Here is a 16,966-nt window from a genome sequence, read left to right as displayed (position 1 = left end):
AAGATGAAATATTTGAAACCATAGAAATGACAATTTCACCCACATTATTTCTTCATGTAAATTCTCAGTATTTTGATTTCTGATATTTGTATAGTTTAAATTTTTAACATTTCCCAGTCTTTGTAGGACAAAAAATCAGTCTCTCCTCTTTATTCACAACGTCTTTTTGAATGGAATAATGAAGAAAATTATAGGGGTGGTCTGCCTGTGATTAAATATATTCCCTAAAGGAACTGCATCCTACCATAAAAGCAAGAAAATTAAGCATTTGATCGAATATTCATTGAATTAAATGAGCATTTCCCCATTGATTTTAGCAGGTTATATATCATGCACAACATGAAGAGCTTCACTTTCAGAAATGCAGATGTATAGTTGCATGTTTAAACACGCATAGGCAAGTAACTGCAGACTGTTCCACCAATCACAAATACAGATTGTCCTTCCAGTCTTGCATACTTTTACACATATTTGAAGATGATATGCATATATGTATGCCTATCATGCCTATATATGGAAAGACACGTAAAATATTTGTATATTTTGGATTGTATCTTCAGACCAATTATGCTTTTATATCACCAAAGGAACACCAAAACAACCCCACAGATTGGTAACAACCTAGATTCATTTGGGTTTCTTGATATATTGCTGCCTACTTGTTCATTAGACAACATTCCCCCTTCCTAATTTATCACTTTAACATCAGATTTAGCACAAAGAAGCAGCCTGCAAAAGGTAAAAAAAAAAAAAAGATACTATAAATTATACTGACCAGTTCACATTAGTGTGAGTGTTAGCAACACCAAGGTGTTTCTATTTATCACCATTTGCTTTGATAGGGCACCATTCATTTAATTTATCATTTGATTCCTTTCAATTATTTCTTCTAGGGAAGAAGTACAATCAGCATTATTTAGTTAGGATTGTGTTTGCCCAACAGGTTTTGTAAAGTCCATTAAAAGAAAACTGCTGCTAGATGTTTGTGCACTGGGTCTAGTTTTCCTCCAATATCTGCCTACTTTGTGATTTAAAAACATATTTGGTTTTTTATTGTTACAGGAAGCCAACACAGATTTACGCATTTAAGCTCAAAAAGAGTGTAGCAAAAGCATATGAATATTTTCTTTCCAATTTCAGCATAACACACTTCTGTCTGGAATAACAGCCAATTTGAAAATCTTCTACCAAGGAATATTGCTGCGTACCTTACGGTTTGGGTGGGTTGGGTATTGTGTTGTTTTGGGGGTTTTCTCAACTATGGAAGCACTGGAAATTCTCAGCAAAGATGTGGGACACATGATTCTAAACATGAAATAAAAACGACAAAATTAGGTCAAGTGTTCCACAAACAGTCTAGGTGCACTGAGTCATTCTAGGTAATAAGTATTCTGCCAACCTCTCACACCTCTCCTTCCCCTGATGTCATCTTTCCAAAGAAAAGATTGAGATAGGTGCATATATCCAAGGAACAACTTAGTTGTGTGTACCTAAGGTCAGGGAGGGTTCTTGGACTGAAATCCCAAAGTAGTTCTCTCAGGGTTTCTGCATTACTCCCTGCTGATCAGCTGGACATGTTGGGCATCATAAATTTAACCCTGGAGTGCTTAACCTCCAGTTTGTTCTGGGAATCCCATTGCTGGACCCTGACTTCCTAGGCAGTAGCAACCACCTGTTGTACCAGCACCTGTACCTCAGCCCATTTGTCAATTTGAGCCTTACTCTTTAAGTACCAGAGGATGCAATATGCTGAATAAATACAGAAATGGTGCCCAGGAGGATGAGGTAACAGTCAAACGTCAGATGTAAATTTACAAGTGTGAGTTGATACATTGCTAATGAGTTGCCCTTACTTGCAGTGACAAATTCCTCTTCTACTTCTGGTTTCTCATGTGACTCTGGCTTCTCATGCCCCAGTTCTGGGCACCTGGATGTTTAAGAATATTGAAAAGGAGGAGATCTGCCCCTGAGAAATCAAGAAAACAGTAAGGGTTTGAGGGTCCAGAACAAATTCCAGTAAAGCAACAGGGATACTTCTCATCTCCCAGTATTTGAATCATTACACTTGGAGGAAGAGGACTTTGACTTCTATGAGACTTTCAACTGTTCTTTAATTTTTTTCAATTGGCCCTTCTTTATAGGAGATGACCAAGGCCTTTCCCTGCAGTTAAAGACTTCTCTGTGCTTCAGTTAGCCCCAGCTAAAAATGATGACAAGAACGCTGATAGCCTTAGCAGGGGCTTTGAGAACCACAGACAAAGAGCAATGTGTTTAACACTACTTCATGGGACACGTGCCACCCCTCTGGCTTCACAAACCTGTGGCTTTCTCTGGATAGCACTAAGAGACAGGTGAAAAAATCATATTCAATGGTAAGAAATAAAAGCAATTTTCAACAGCTTTTTAAAGAAGGAATTGCACAAAGGTGTCCCTAAAGTAAGAAGTCCATAAAGTTCCTGCCCCCCATGACAACAGTCAGACAGCCCCACTGACCACTTCCGTGCCACAAAACCCTCTGGCAGGTAAGGCTGTTTTTCTTGACTCCAGGACTCCTGTCTGTGACAAAACACCAACAAAACTCACAGAAAAAAATATAACCTGCAGCCTCTTACCCTGTCTCAATAAGTAGTAAAGTGTCCTGAGCAGAGGTCAGGAACATATCTGCCTTTGTGTTTTGTTTGTTTGCGAAACAGGGACTCACAGGGGCACAGCAGGACAGCTAGGCCTCCATCTGTTGTGTGGAGCTATGTTTTTTTTCTGCAAGGTATACAAGAAATAAACCAACACTTCATTAGAAAAGGATAATTTGACCTTCACTTTAAGATACGTCTTAGTCTGCCTAGGAAGATGTAGCTTAATGTCCTCAACCTCACCAGCCAGTAGTACTGAAGAGAGAAAATAGTCAAAGGAGCCTGACATCATGTCCTTGCACTGCCACAAACATCTTGAAGGACCACATGTAAGCCACAGGCTCTGTGTTTTATTCCCAGCTCTTAAATGGTGCTTCCTTAAGCCATAGGAGTGATGTGAGAACCAAGGCCACTGCACTATTCTCTGCCTTGCAATGTGTGGAGAACGGGGACAATTCATAAAAAAAGTAGGATACAGCAACAAGTTCCCCTTTGAATATCAGTTTGAAGGTTTGAAAAGGCAGATTCAGGTGCTTTAAGCGGTACATAGATATTGACTGATTCTTACAAAAGTGTCTAATCATTTCATAGTTAAATGTAGGAGCCCTCATCTTATATGGTCCCCAGTCCTTATCTGCAAAATCCTATAAGGATTTGCAGAAGTTTGGGGTCAGCAGCTTTCTTCCTGGGGGGTAATGACTTTAAACTGAAAGAGGGGAGATTTAGATTAGATTTTAGGAAGAAATTCTTCACTGTGGTGGTGGTGAGGCACTGGCACAGGTTGCCCAGAGAAGCTGTGGCTGCCCCCTCCCTGGCAGTGTTCAACGCCAGGCTGGATGGGACTTGGAGCAACCTGGTCTAGTGGGAGGTGTCCCTGCCCATGGCAGGGGGTGGAAATAGATGGTCTTTAAGATCCCTTCCAACCAAAGCCATTCAATGATTCTATGGTGACTCTATGACACCAGCTCTGTCACAGTTCCACCCTTATGCTACTCCAAGAGAGGCTCCAGGACACCACTTGGCTCACCACCAGGTCACCCTGCCTGCCTCAAACCTTTGATGTGAAGTTCCCAACACAAAACAAAATTAACCAACTGTTCAGCCAAAACTCCCATGCTCTTGGCCATGAGGGAGGAAGTTGAGGAGAGGGAGAAGGAAGAGATAGATGGATATGGAGAAAAGGTATCGGGATTTTTGTTGATTACACCTGTGAGAATTTCTGAGGTACCTGGCTAGGATGGTGGTATAAGCCATGATTGTGTTAGACAAAGAGAATCCATACGTTGAGACATGGGTTTGTGAAAGGGCACAATCTGCCAGATATTCCGCGTCACAAGTAGTGACATGCTTCTGACTAAGGATTTCTTCATAAATACTTTCCTTCTCCAAAGGGCAGCAGCTGGGCTTTAGAGTACTATCATAAAGGCTTTCTTTTGGGGTACAAGATGTGCAGCATAGGAGTAGTTTAGACAGTAAACCTAGAAGGCTATTAGACATCAGGAAAAACACAAAAGGAAAGAACAAGCACAATTAATAAAACATAAAACATTTGCTCCATAAAAATCTAGAATATAATCATTACTGCTTCAAATTAGTTGAAGAGTAATTATCCCCAAGATGCCCGGCACCTTCTACATCTTGCTTGTAAAAGTTTGACAAAACAGGAAAGACCTAGTAAAGATAAGAATATCAAAACTCTGTTGGATTAATAAAGGTAAAGGAATTAAAATTAACTATTTTAAGTGAATTGACATACAATAAAAATTGAACAGCACTAGTTATCTCTGTAGGGAATGTGCACGTGTGAGTATCTGAACTGCAGCGAAGGTGACCTTGCACAGTCTCAGATAGAAAAGCAGATTAAAATTCCAATCTATCTCAAATATTGTCATTACCTACTTTTAATAAACAATACATCTGGAAGAGTCCAGATGATTCTTTATGTGAGTGCTTGATTTTCTGAAACTGTGCTGCCTTTTGCACTGAGGTGATTTAGACAGAGAATTTATTAACCAGTTTTAGGAGCATAGGAATGCTTTGCGAACAGGGTGGAAAAAGTCCTTATCGAAGATTTCCTTTAAAGAAGGTCTCCTTATGAGATTTGTAACATGGGATTCAATATTGTAAATATTTCCACCGTTCGTCTTTGATAAGGGAAGAAGAACACCTCTATATCCCAGTGGCATAAAGGCAGCAGAAAAGCCAAGGTTAAGATTGTCTTTGAGGCATATCCCTCCTCTGGCTAGACCAGGTGAGTCTTACTGGAGACAGCAAGTGCATGTCCTGGGGAGGGGCAGAGGTGGTGATCTCCACAGCCCTTCGGTGCACTAAGCGAGTGTCAGGTATAGAAGAGGAACGGATATCTCTTCCTCACCCAGGAAGAAAAGGAGCCGGGGAGGAGGATGTGTCGAGAGTGTGTGGAGAGGGTGAAAGGAAAGAAAGACGGGCTGCTGGATGCCCTTCCCTCCCACAGATCCTGAGAAGAAGAATACTGCACTCTATACTGTGCTAAAACATGACATTTAGACTTAAGCACTTTAAACAGTCCCCTGAGCTATGTTGAGGGTGCAGAACAGCTGTATGTATAATTAAGTAAAGCTAATTACAATAAATTCAGTTAACTAGAAAATCAGTCAGAGCTTTTATTCCTAAAAGTTCTGTTGCTGTTGCCAGAGTTGAAACTGCTGCAGGGCAAGATGCTGGGCCACCACAGATTGTCAGAGATCTAGTCACTCAGCTTTATTTTTAAATCAAAATTGGTAACTGGAAAATGTTGGAGTAATGGGGAGGGTGTTTGTGTCCCTAAAATTTACCTCCAAATTTAGAAACTAGATGAGGAGGCTGATCTCTCTAGGATAATTGTAGAGCTGAGGTACATGCCTTCTCTTTCTCTTGGCTACAGAAGACTTCTTGAGTGCTCAAGTTGGCACCAGAATATGGTGTGAACATTTCCTTTGCCCATCTACCCAGCCATGCCTGCACAGCTCTACTCTAAAACTGTAACAGGTGCACAAACTTTTGTTCTAGCTGAGCTTTTAAACATGACACACAGTCCAGTGAAAATGTAGGCCAGCTCCAGGAAAGTCAGCAAAGTTACACAAATACGCTGTTAGTGAGTCCTGTCGGAGAGCGGAGTTTGCCTATCCATTTACTGAGATGCCTGTTTCAAGCTGTGCCAGTGATAAAGGGGAAACTTGCCAGGAGAAAGCCCGATTCGGTTGTAACAGGTGGAGAATGTAATGCAATCGGATGAATGGTAGATTCTTTGGATTTACAGTGGCATTGCTACATTAAGGATCAACTCCAGGGAGAACAATGTACAGCGTTGGTTGCAAATGTTTTATGGAGAAATATGGAGAAAATTGTTGAGCACATTTTGGCTCTAGCTGAGGAAATGTGTGAGTCGACGTGAATGTGCATATGACAATGGGTAAGTGCCATTGTAGTTTGCCTTTTTCTTAAATTCTTTCCAGAACATCTGCTGCTGTCCACTCTCAGAACCAGGATACTAGGCTAGAAGGATCATTGATCTCACCTTATACAAGTGTGATGATAGCACAGTCTGCTCCTTCAGTTGCAGGATGTATTCAGGAAGGAACAAATTGTGGTTCAGCTGGCACAGAGTAAAGAGATGCCAAAGGCTGTGAGAATTCCTCCTGTGTCTCAGTGCTGGATGCTGGAGTTAAAGACCAGATTGTGAGAGGGAGAGTAGTCTTTCTTTGCAGAGTAATGACTACTTTGTGCAAGGAGAAAAGAACTAGGTTGGCAGGAGCTCTGATTTTGCCTTCTCCCCACAACAAGGCAGTTCCCTTTGCTGGATAATATAGACTGCTCCGGGCATCACTCCCCCAAAGTGCTTGCTTTTCTCCAAGCCTCTCCTGGAACAGTGCAAAAAGATGCCTCTCCATTGCCTGAAATCGGGGCAAAACCTGGAGTGAGCCTCCTAGCAGCAAAAGTACCACTAAAAACTACATTTAACTCATCTGCATTTCCCTTATTGGATGAGAAGGGATGTCACCACAGTAAAGATTTTTTAGAATAAAAATGAGTCAGTAACTATCTTTAAAGGGCTTAGTTTAAGGGTAGGCGTAATGCAATCCACACAGGCTGTGAAATTATTCTCATCAGGAGGCTTTAAGGAATGTTTCTGGGAACCAAGGTGAATTAAAGTTTGACCTTCTATTTAATATTGTCTTTCTTGACACTTTCTCTTATATATACACTTGTTTTCAGGCTTCAGGAATGAGCTGCATTGATCCTGTTTTTGGAAATCCGTCATAGTGGTAAACAGCAAGCCTCTGTGATTTATGACTGGGCTTGCTGATAGTACCTTAGAGATGTCTGAGCACCTGCAGCTGGAGATCCAGCTTTAGGAAACAGGAATTTAAGCCTTTCATGTAGAGCTTTCCCAGCCGTGCTCGTATGTGAGATGAAAACAAATCAGATGAGACAGTGATTATTACCAGTGATACTGATCATTTTTCAGCCCATGAGAAAGAGACTTTTCTTGTTTTATAATACTCTCCAACATCCCTCTTCCCCCATGCCATCCTTGATCAGCCCTTTAAAAAAAGCCAAACATGCAGGATTTCTAATAACGAAGGGAGAACGTCAGAAACTACTATGCATGTTATAGATTTGACAAAATTCGTAGAAAATTTTTTAGTTAGTGAAGTTCAGGCCGGTCAAAAGTATTTTGTTTTTGTATTGACTCATAATGTGATTTCATGCCAGCTACCTCAAGAACACAGCTACTGTGTGCAAGTCCTGGTTAGTCATCCTAAATGGCAGCAATACTAAGTAAAACTGTATTTGTGAACACTAAGTTTAATTAATGTGTTTGCTTGCCACTATACTTTATGAAAACAAGGGTAGCATAGAACACACTCATGGCATAGCTGTGCACACACCATTATCTTTTCTTTATGTATGACAATGATGGATATCAGTGACAGGAAAGACTGTGTCAGGAAAGATTCTCCTTATACTTCAGCTTTAAATTCAGTCATTTTCACTGCAGACTAAGTGATGCAAGTATAAATTTGGCTACACAGGGCTGGATGTTGCCATGATATTGAAAGAAAGGGCTGTGCTATGCTGCAGCTTCACTTTTGGCTGCACAGCACGGAGCTGAGTGCCCAGGGGGAAGTCTACCACCCTCCGAGCCACCACTACATCTGCCCTTTGGTACTGATGGAAAACTTCAGCACATCTGTGATTCATAATCTGATTTGTGATGTTACATCCTTTGAACCAAACACAACAGCAGCAGCTAACCATTGTGGGAAGAACCCTGCAGGTAAATGGCATGTCTGTATTGATCAAGAGCCACTTAATAAGGCATTGAAAACATGCCACTATTCATCAGCAGTGATTGAAGGCACAGGTTTTTAAGTCCAGGAGGAATCATTATGATTTGATAGTCTGGCCTCCTGTACAACACAACAGCCGTGCTTCCACTAGGGCATATTTTCTAGGGAATAAAGTATAATCTTAATTTTTAAAAAGCCTTTGAAAGAAGAACCATCTCAGTCCATCATAATGTGTTGCAATCACTAATCACACTGAGCGGTAATCTGTATTCTACTCTACTACTCTTTACTGAGCTCTGCTAATCAGTTCATAGACATTAGGAGGAAGATTCAACTCACTTTGGGCACCTTCAGTAGAGGTCTGCAGCTGTGCTAGCCAAACTAGGTGCCTTTCACAGACAGTGGAGCAAATAGAAACTTTAAGGGAGTGATTCATCTAACCTGTTTTAGACATCTACTTTAGACTGAGATGAATTGTGCTTTACAATCCACTGAGAGTATTGCTTAGATCTGTATTGACACACGGAACTTCTAGATGGACCAGCTCAGATACAGACATCTATATTTAGCCAGATGAATCCTACCATCATGCACTTTTTTCTGCTGAAGAGTTTGGCCTTTCCCAGTTAGATACTTTTGGACTATAAGCAAACTATCCCTTAGCCCTGCCCTTGTTAAGGGAAATATAAGAGGATCCCTTAGGATCTGACTTGTTTCATAATACTTCAAAATATTCTTACAGTCTTCAAATTTTCAGTTTCTTTCTCAGACTGAACATCAGAACTAGGTACAATATTAGGGATCTGATCAAATATCAGGATGGTAAATACAGCAGTGGTAGGAACAATGACATATGACCAGCTGTACTGGGTCAGACCCAAAGCGTACCTAGATAAATGGCTTGTCTTTGACTGGGATGTGTAGTGGATGATTCAGGGAAAGTTTAAAAAAGAAAGGAGTGAGTGATATTTTCTGGACTCCTTTACCAGCTTCCAGCTTTATGACAAATACAGACACGTCTGTGCTCAAGAGTGCTCTGTGGAAGGTACTACAAGAACTTGTCTCGTTAGCATAAGCTTTTGATATCTGTAACGTTGTATGTCAATGAGTTTAGCAGTTTAAATACGGAGCATTTAAAAAAATTTTTTTTTTTTTTGGTATGAAATCTTCCATGCTCTGTTTTCCTAGCCTGTCTTCTAGGTTTCGTATCACAAGAGACAGTGACAAAATATTCCCCAGTATAATCTCCTTACTTGAGATCATCCTGTTTATCTACATTAGCTCTTCCTGCCGCAGCACTGAGCAGCAGATAATCTGCGCCAAACAGCTAGATGTTTTTCAGAATTTCTGTTTCTAGAGGTGCATTTTTTAATGCAGTAGTCTTTGTCCCTGACATTTGGGCCTGAATTGAGCACAGTTGTTTGAATGCCAGCAAATTTGTTTCTTTTCTCTGATGATTTTTGGGGGTACTTACAAACTTTACTAGGATTTTTTCCCCAGACAATTGTTAATAATGAAATTGCTCAACAGCACAGGGTCAAGAACCATGTTTTGTAGAACCGCTATAGAACTAGAACAGCTTTACCATTATTTTCTATTTATAATTACAATTTGTGACACTTACATATTTAACTGGTACTAAGTGCATTTCATGTGGGCTGCATTTATATATGTGTACATGTTGCTGATCAAAACCTTGTGCTGTATCAAATTAGACAGTGAAATCATTAGCATTATCTACCAAACCTGCAGTCTCAAGAGTAAGCACCAAGAGACAAAACCTGTTCTCTTTGCATCCCGCTTGGTGGAGGAGGAAAATTTACTGTTTTGTAAACAGAAGTATAGTGAAGTGCTCTCTTAAAAATTATTATGAATCAGTAAATGCTTTCTAAGATCTTCTTGCCCTTTATCGTCTGCCGTATTCTTCCTTCTCAAGTAAGACCCTGGGAGCACAAGGAGCAATTCAGCGGATATATTTAGACTACAAATTAAGCACAGCCTGAAGTTTAGATCAGGTTCAAACAAATCTGTTCCTTACTGGGTTTTGTGCCTAGATTTTTTTTCCCAGAGGAGGTGGCATGGTGCAAGCCCAGACATCAGTGCAGCATCGCTTCCTGGCAGGCTAGATGTAACTGGAGCGAAGACATAGGAACAACTGGAGCCTGTGAGTGAGGAGCTTGCTTTGAAACCTGAGGTACCAGCCAGCAGAGGTGCATTTATTTAAAAAAAAAAACAACAAACGAGCATCCAGATTTAGGAGCATGCAAAGATGAGAACCATGAACAGCCATGCCCAAAATGCTTTGGCTGAGAACTTGGGACCAGCAGTAGAGCCCATCCACGACCCACCAGTGCCTTTACAGAGAGACACCAAGTTGTAGGAGACTGTACATAATCAGACAGCTGTCTTTCCTCAGCACATTTGTCCACAGAGCAGAACCAAAATGTTTCTCTTTTAGGTCAGGGTAGAAATGGTGCTGCTACCTTGCTCAGAGGACATTGTCACTGCTTGGTTTGGCACAGTGCTGGCCTGATGAAGGGTGGTGTTCATGCCGTGTGACACATTTGAGTTGCAGCATAGGTTTGCTCGGTGTCACAGAAGCTGCAGCATGCATAGGAGTCCTGCCACCATGACTGTGGCAGCCACTCTGCCCTTTGTGATTTCCCATTTTTCGTTATGCTTGAATCTCACTTGTGCTGTCGGTCTCTGGTTTGTGGCACTTGTAATTGTAGAAATGTCTTCTGTGCTCTCTCCCTGACTTGCCTTAGTCGGATGACACACAACAAATTTCTGAAGGAGAAAATAGGACTTTCAGCCTATGCAACACAGCCAAAAATAGTTAACTCTTAAATGTTATTTACAATTTTATCTGCTTCCTCCTGGAGGTAGAAACGCTGCTGGCATCCTCCGTGAGGAAAATGCTTGCCAAAGGGTGGAATGCATGAAAAAGGATCATTTCCTGATTCATCCTACGAAGGCGGCCACACTATGGAGGAGGAACGGAGCGACCTCTCTGCTTCTTCCCTGTTTCACTCCATCTGGAGATGGATGTAGAACACAGGGAGTAGGAGGCAGAGGGGAGGCACATGGGGAGCTTTGTACCTCCCACTTGCCACATTTGAAGACACCGTCCTCCTTGCGCAGGCTTGCCCTCTGTTTTAGGCTGGTTTTCATGCATTAAGGAAGACCAGGGAGCTACACCAAAGCAGGCCTTCTACATTCAAGTTAAACCAGATATTTTATAGTTTTATAATTTCAAACAAAAGTACAGTTTTATAATTTCAAACAGACCATGGCTTGCTCTGTGCACAAAACATAAGCACAAACCCTGGATTCTGCTTGAGGCCTCAGAAGTAAGGGTCAATCTTTAGGCAGATGCCCTATAAAAGGGAATTTTCATTGCCTATCAAGATGAAAAGAAGGAAAAGCAAAGATTTCAGGATATTTGAGGTAGAAAGCCTGGCTGGCTCTGTGGAAGCAGTACCAGTGAGAGAGAAAGACATATCAGTCTTGCTACATACAGCTATTCCATAAAAAAAATAATTTGGCTCACCCACGCTCAAGCAGCAACTAGTATCTCTTACACCACCAGAGATGAAAAGGGCTTATAGTGATGGAGAAGTCATCACATAGTTAAAGAACAGAACCTGCCACCTCCTGGCTTGCATTTTTACACTGTGAATAGAAGGACTTTCTCAGGGTAACCAGACAACCATAAATCCTTGTTGTAATATGACCTTTCATGCACTAAAAGATGACATTAAATGCCTTCTGTTTATATCATCTTAACATTTTAATTGAATAAAGAGTACCTGTGCTTGTATATATGTATTGGAATAAAAAGAAGAAGAAAAGGATAGAATAAAAGAGATTTATCACTAAAAAATTATTTAGGCAGTCATCAGAACAGCTAAATAAAATCAGGTATGAGCTATGTCATTTAAGGCTTAGTAAGGATTTTGCAATCTAATTGTGCTGGAGATCTGAGAGGCCAGTTCCTACTGACACCACTGTCCCTTGAAGATGCTTTGCAATGTGGTCCAGGGTGACATTTTCCCTGGCTTTAGCTGCTCACCAGCACAAACACAACTTAATCCACTGCCTTGAATTTCCACAAATATATATGGAAGGACCTATATTTTTCTTAAATTTCCCAGCTCTATATCTGAAGAAAATTTAGTATTGGAACCGCTGCATTGAAAACCAAGAAAAAACTCCTGTGGAGCTGTAAGTCCATGGTGTATAATCACTGCCCCTAAATCAGCCAGCTCCAGAGCAGCACAGAGTGAAATGCCTCATGACAAAGAGCACCTGAGCTGACTGACAACTCCACATCCAGTTTGTTTGGTCTTTGTATCACCACTGAGAAAGGATAAAGCTTAGTCTGCCTATGCAGGGTGAATATAAATTATCATAGTATTTACTATCGATATGGTAGCACTATAGCGCCTCTCAAGACATAGAGATCTGCATCTCTATGGAATATGAGGTTATACAGATGGCTGACAGAACTGCTTCTGCAGGATTTTCAAGAGTATAAATATGAAAACTGATTTTGAATCAAAATGATCTTATTAAATAAGCATTCATGTCAATGGCATGGACAACACATTGTTTATTTTATCAGACTTATGCACATACTCCACTAGTTCAACAAAGCATTGTATATCGATTACGACAAAGATAGTGTCAAATCTTGTTCGGTGACTGCTGGTGGTACCAGTACAGACTTAATTTATATTCTGGAACTGTGCCCTCTCTGCCATCTTGGATCTTCCTATAAAATCTTATAAGATGCACAAAAAAAATCTATTTCGCATTTTTCAGATTTATGACTCTCAAACGAAAGAAGGAACAGAAATAATCTTTCCATTTGTCAGCCTGTCATCTACATGGAACAGACACAGCTGCTGCTGCCGCAAGAAAATTCTATTACAGGTGCAAAATGGACATTTTCTTCACAAAAATTTTTGTCATTAATTTAGTATAAAAATCTATGAAATCTTAGCGCAGTAGAATACTTGTTTCATCTCATGAACAAAAAGACAAATCATAATCCACTTCAGGTTTTGACTTTGTTATTTTGTGCGGCTGAAAAGCTAGCCAATTGTGTGTAGTGCTCAGAGGTGCATGTGTCTGGTTTTGAGGAAGGTAATATGCAAAGTTGCTCCTTCTTCACTCCAGTCTTCCGCCAAGGACGTAAGGATTGGAGTCTCTACAAGGTCCCTACAAGGGCCTGTTGCGGTAGGACAAGGAGTGATGGTTTTATACTAAAAGAGGGCAGATTTAGACTAGATATAAGGAAGAAAGTTTTTATGATGAGGGTGGTGAAACACTGGCACAGGCTGCCCAGAGAGGTGGTAGAAGCCCCATCCCTGGAAACATTCAAGGCAAGGTTGGACGGGGCTCTGAGCACACTGATCCAGCTAAAGGTGTCCCTGCTCACTACAGGTGGTTGGACTGGATGGCCTTTAAAGGTCCCTTCCAGCCCAAACTATCCTGTGATTCTATAAAGTCCCTTGAAACAATCCGGGAATGAAGGCCACCCACTCCAGCAACCTTGCTTTCTTAATTCCTCAGTCAGTTATGGCTGAGCACTGTCTCCAGACTAGAGATAACTAAGAATGAATTAACTTTTTTTTTAGAGAAGAACATGTTGCTTAGGAAATATGTGCAACTGTGAAATTTCATCAGTAAGCATCAGTTTGATTGTAATATGAAAATCTGTCTGAAATACAAAATAAGGAACAAAATTTAAATAAAAATAAAATTAATGTAAACTAAAAACCTTAGAGAAAAAGGGTAAAAGTCCTCACCTGACACACTGTAGTAACATGCACTGTCCCTGTACCCCGTCCCAAGCATTTCCACAGAGGACAGATGGGAACCTGGAGAGTGCAACTTGACTGGGAATGTGCAAGTTACAAAGGGTGCTTTGCCATGTGCTTCCCTTTCAACCGTCTGCACCCTGGGAGGAGGTGGCCATCTCATCCTTATATAGTAGGTCATCCTGAACCCCATTTAACAAAGAACTTGACCATTGCTCCGTGCCTTGATCTAGTGTAGACAGACCCTGCCCTACTTTCTCTTGTTCTCCTGACTCCCCTGAAACGGTTTCTCTTCCTCCATTTGGCACAGGTTCCTTTCTCCCCCTCCTTATGCTCTTCCCCCTCACATCCCATCTGTAACCTGAGGGGTCCTGAGACAGCAGGTTTGCTGGTACCTTGCAAAGGGATGCCTCGCTGTCCTCCACCTTTATGCCTTCTCCTCTCTCTCCAAAGGACCCCATGGGCTACTTGGAGGGGGTAGAGAATTGGAAGCTCCTAAATACCAGTTGGAAGTATAATGTGAAATATAACTAAGCTGGGAAAACAGTCTGCTTCCAATCCTAGAAGTCTTCAAGAACAAATAGATGACATAAATGCCAAGCATTTGTTCTGATCTGTCAACGCAGGCACAGCACAGTGTCACTGAAAAAATAATAAAACTAATACCTGTGAGGCTCTTACATTTAAGAGGGAAGGCTGGAAATTGCTCAATCAGCTATCGTCCTGATCTGTCCATGTGATGACTTCAATGAGAAATTCAAACGAAAGAAAAATCAGATTTCACTATAAAGGGGTAATGGGTTAAAATGCAAAGTGAGATTATCGAACTAGACTAACCACATATTTTGAGAAGACAACTGTTTCTTAAAGTGTAGAAGAACCAGTCTCTCTGGATTTCAGTAAGGAATTTAGCATGATGCCACCTAAATAATATTTTGTTGTAGTGTAAAACAAAGTTCTGAGTATTAATCTCAGGACAACAAAGTTTCCATTTTACAGTTACTTCTCAAAGCGGACTTTTGTGTTTCAAAATCAGAGATCTTATACAGCACACAGAGTCCAGCATGGAAACTTTATGTTTGCCTTATTTTGAAAAGTTGTAGACTTCACGCAACTGTTTGCAACAAAGAAATACTCAACACTGCCAGTTTAATATAAAAATCTGCCATGTTCAGAATTTAGAGACATTCTGCAGCTCATGTATTTAATGATGTATTATAGACTGGATGGACAGTTCTTTCATATTCTAATTTCTTGCAAATGGAATATATCTAACTATTTCTTAGATTCATTACAACACAAGAACAGAAAAAAGGAAGAGACAGAATGTGCGCTCTTTTACTTCTACCATGATGACATGAGTAAGGCTCTAATTTTCTTAGAAAAGTTATTTTGAAGTTTTGAGAATAAAGCACCAGATAATTCACCATTTTTATTCTGAGACTATTATGTTTATCCTTTGGTTTTAGTGGAGTTGGCATGCTCATAAATCCCACCTTCCTCTGGCTGTTATTTCTGTCTGGTAAATTATTTTTTTATTCACAAGGCAATAAAAGGTCACTGGAAAGAGAAATATAATATGCACTCTCATAAAATAAAGTTAAAGAGTATTTAGCATTTATACCTTTCCAGGGTGGTAAACAAAATATGGTTTATTTGACTCAATGAAGACCTATGATACTGAAAGGGATAAATCTAATGACTTGTTTTAACAGAATAAGATAAATCTTTCAAGACAAATCTTCAATAATGCCATGTTGCTCCTGTGGAAGTCCACTACACAACTACACATAGGTGTCTATAGAAAGAGCAGCACTTTGGCTCTTACCTGCCAGAATTATATATGAGACACACAAGTAGATTTCCTAACCACTTCTGGACATACAGCACACGTCTAAGTTGCTAATCTATTAAGTTATAAAATCAAAACATTGCTTAATAAAATTTAGTACTGAATTTGATCATAAGACTGCAGGAATAACAGAGATTTTCCATTTTTCATCAAGCTTTATTTTGACTGAGAACTGGTTCCTGTGGTGTGTTTTTGAGAACCAAAGCAAATTAATTCCTTTTGAAAGGAAAATTTAACTCTGCTTAGTAGGAAAATCTAATTCTGCTTGGGATACTTGGTTTTAAAAAAGATATAGCAGCTAACCAACTAAATGCACCTAAGTGTATACTACAGCCAGAATAAGCCAGATTTTTTTAGAACAAAATTGTATGTGAAAACACAGTGAAAGAATGCACAATAAAGTATGCTTTGCATTTTACAACTACAATATTCACCTTAATTTTCTTTTTTATGTGATTTCTTCATATTCACATTCCTTTAATGCAACCTGGAAGAACAGGAGTTCTGTCAGAGAATCACACTGGCCCCAAATAGTTCCTTAGCAAGGAGGAGGATTTTATATTCACAGCCCAGATTTTTCCTGGTTGAGCTCATGTATTAATTGTGATCTCTTATATGGACATCAAACAGAAAAAAAAGGAAAAAAGCCCAAGTTGTTCTGCCAATGGAGTGTTGAAACAAGGTTTTCTCCTAAATGTGGACTCAGCTTCAGAGTTTAGAAAGGAGAGTGAAGGTAAACATCCTTCTGCATCTTCCCTATGGCTTCAATCTGCTTTTCCCCATCTTACCTCTGCTCACTCTCAGCCTGTTCAGCCCATGCTCTTTGCAAACCTCAGTTCACTTCATTAATATCTACATTTTGCATAAGTAACAGCAGTGGAAGCACTCGTTTCTCGAGAACTTTTTTTTATTACATTTGCTGTCAAACTGATGCCCCACCATGGGAGGGAACTATTGTAGGGAAAGTCCTTCTCAGTCACAACAGCACTGGACCAGTCATTCAGCTGGGGTGTGGGGGTGTTATCTGCCCAGTGCACAGAAGTTATGCAGCCACCTATTGTGCTCCATTAAAGTAGAATTTTCACAGAAAATGCTGTTGCTGTCCTAAAAAAAATACTCTTGAAAAGTTAAGATTTAACTAACTGGGAAGCTTAGGTTGAAATAACTGACCCATGTTGACACATGGTAGACTTTGACGTTTCAAGTTCTTAGTGAAGGATTACAATGAAAAAAATATAAGTAGGTTTTCAAATTTTTCCTATTACTGTTTTCAGAAGTCACTGAAATATTTTTATTGGAAAGAAGGAAGGAAAGCAGAGAGATGGAAGGCAGGCAGGCAGGCAG

The sequence above is a fragment of the Leptosomus discolor genome, chromosome 6 (genome assembly GCF_034619465.1).
Source record: "Leptosomus discolor isolate bLepDis1 chromosome 6, bLepDis1.hap2, whole genome shotgun sequence".
In the NCBI taxonomy this organism is placed as follows: Eukaryota; Metazoa; Chordata; class Aves; order Leptosomiformes; family Leptosomidae; genus Leptosomus; species Leptosomus discolor.
Note: the sequence above shows the minus strand (reverse complement) of the source record.